The 2939-nt window shown below is 27.6% G+C and overlaps 1 long non-coding RNA gene across 1 annotated transcript; it reads right to left on the bottom strand.

Annotated features, from left to right (window-relative positions):
- Positions 1-2581: 2581 nt before the first annotated feature.
- On the bottom strand, positions 2582-2926 carry LOC108557396. Its single transcript, XR_001890857.1, has 2 exons — positions 2720-2926; positions 2582-2665 (listed from the first exon to the last, which is right to left on the bottom strand). It is a non-coding gene; the product is annotated as an uncharacterized LOC108557396 (long non-coding RNA).
- Positions 2927-2939: the final 13 nt, after the last annotated feature.

Below are 2939 nucleotides of genomic sequence, written 5' to 3'. Positions count from 1 at the left end.
AATGTAATATTAAACCATTGTCATTAAAAACGAAAGGCAGGTCAAATCAGCAAAGTGCCGCTTCTGAAACATTACCATTACCAAGTGAACCTAGTTGTATCTTTTGTTGTCCTATCTTTTAAAAAATACGGGCATATATTTTAAATAGAGAAGTAAACCATACGAACAGATAAATAAAAATCAATATCATAATGTAAATAGTTCTGATATAAAGCGTGAAGCAAACATAAGCATATCGTAAGAAAATGATTATCAAAAGCAACCTTATATCCACATAAAACTAAACATAAAGAAATCCTTTATTATTTGTTTACATGTTGGATGACCAGTTTGTTTGTATTTACTGTTTCATTATATATATGTAGATAATATGTAGTAAATCTATAGATTTTTGTTACTAAAAGTTTACATTTTGTTTTTTAATATTGCCTATTCTTTAGCATTATAGATTGTACATGTATATTGTATTTTTCTTAAATTGTTATTGTTAAAATTAATAGTAAATTTCGTTTAAATTATAGCAATTTTCGTTTTTCGCTTGTTACTATTTTGCTAATGTTCTTTTTATATTTTGTTGACTTGACTATTATATTTTTTTATTACTTTGTAAACAGGATGTTGATTAATTTGAGAAGAAAAAAAAGTATTTTTATTCGTCTATACCAGGGGTGGATATCTTGCTCGTTATTGAGATCATTTTTTTGTATTTTTAGCGATTTATTGAATTGAAGTTTTTTTATTCCTTTTAATATAGAAATCGATCAGTTTCTTCAACTGTTCACAGCATTTTAGATATTATTTAAAGGACGTGAAATTTAAATTACTTAACTACAATAATAAAAATTATGTATTAGTCGTTAATCGAATGATTATCAATTTTTAAAATTTGAGATTATCTTTTTATATAATAAAAACATTAAAATGTTCGAAGGTACGCGTCAACTGAATGACGGTCAGCTAATCACGAACTAATGTGGAACTTGATGCAAGAGATGAACAATTTACAGAAGAAAAATCGCAAGTTTATTATTATTTGTAGAAATAATGAATTAAAAATGGTCGCGTTTTTATATTTTTATGCTCATTTATTTTTAGTTTATTAATATAACAAAACCTTCTCATACTGGAAAATACTCTATACCCAATTAAACATATTTTTCCATCTACTCTTTATTTAAACCATTTTGTTCTGATGATAAGACGCTATCATACATGAAGTTACAATGTTCACAATGAATGAATTGGAAACATTGGCGATCCGTTAAGGAACTGTTTGGGAACTAAATTCGCCACTGGTTGGATAACTCAGTTCTGATTTCAACTATGTAGAAAAGAATTGCTGAATCTTCTTTTTAACTACTATTAAGCTGTAAAGTGGATTTTGTATACAGAAAATATTAGTTATACTCGACAAAAGAAGTTGTCCAATCAGAAATATGTTCTATATCAAAATCGTGTAGCAAATAGTTGACATACAGAAGGTAAATACTATTTTAAAGAAAATTTTCAAGTTTTATGATATTTGTTTTAGGATATAGCCCTTCAAGATTTCTTTGAATATATTGACACTGATACAGGAATGCATTCATCGTAGAATACAGCAATAGTTAAAAATTCTGGTTCTAAAGTTGAAGACCATTTTTTCTTTTATGTATGTAATTTTATTTACTTAACATAAATTCTTGATAGGTATAAATTTATTATAGACTTATCTTTTTCAGATGATGGTGCTTCTGATGGTGGTGATGGTTGTCATACAACTGATGTTTTCCAGAGAAGATTAAATAGGAAATGCTCCATGAATTACTTCTTGTTGAGCTACAAATGTTACTTTTAACACGGCTATAGAGAACTTATCCATATATGAAATATAAATGTATATTTCAAGAAGATTAATAAACTGGAGGATTACTGTTTCTCTCTTATAATATGACAAAGTTCATAACATTTATAAATTTTATATTATTGTTGATGATTATTATATACTGTACAAACAAATTGCATTGGGTTTTATATAGAGGAATTAAGTATAAGTTTTTATTATGTATTTAATATGCACTTCAGACAAAGCATTTATTTTTACAATACCATTGTTTTCAAACTGAATCTGTATTATTAGCAATAATAATACTCATTCAAACCTATACATTCTAAAATTATATTAAATTACATTTATATTTTCATATAATAATTATTATAGATGGTTTTTCTGTGAATTTGCATTTTTTTATAGATTTAAGTTTTTTATTAATATTAGGTGAAGTAAAAAGTTCTGAGCCTTATTCGTTAGATGGCTTTAGTGAGTCATATTGGTAATATGGACGTCGAAGACGAGGCACGTTCTGGTATAAAATTATGGAAATCGTCGACACGGACCGGCATGCAACCACTTATTACATTGCCCAGGAATTGAAGATTAGCCAGAAAACCGTTTGGAACATTTGCATAAGGCTGGTATCAAGAAGAAGCTTGATGTATGGGATAAAACGCTCAGAACTTTTTACTTCGCCAAATATATATTTTGAAGCATTCAACTGACAAATATGTTAACCAAAATAAAAATTAATTATAGTAGTTTTTATTATAAAATATTTTTATTTGTATTAAAATTTCAAAATAATACAAAACTATTGCTAATCATCGTTGTTTATTTAACTCCAACTACCTGCAAAGTTTAAATTGAAATTATTTTTCTTTGATTATTTTCATGCGCACTCACATTTATTATTCATTGGAACATGCTTCGCAGCATTGGCACTTGCTGTAATCTAATGGAATCCTGTATTCCGGTGAACACGTTGCAGGTTTGCACTCTAATTGCTTGTGAATATACTCATAGCAACAAATGATTTGTCCATTATCTGCAGATGCATTTCCAATTAACGATGCGAAGAGCGCAAGGAGCCCAACAAAAAGAGCAAAGAACTTCATTGTGGATC

The sequence above is a fragment of the Nicrophorus vespilloides genome, unplaced genomic scaffold, assembly GCF_001412225.1.
Source record: "Nicrophorus vespilloides isolate i.1.1-1 unplaced genomic scaffold, Nicve_v1.0, whole genome shotgun sequence".
NCBI classification, from domain to species: domain Eukaryota; kingdom Metazoa; phylum Arthropoda; class Insecta; order Coleoptera; family Silphidae; genus Nicrophorus; species Nicrophorus vespilloides.
The sequence above is the reverse complement of the archived record's forward strand: the minus strand, read 5'-3'. Positions and strand labels throughout refer to the sequence as shown.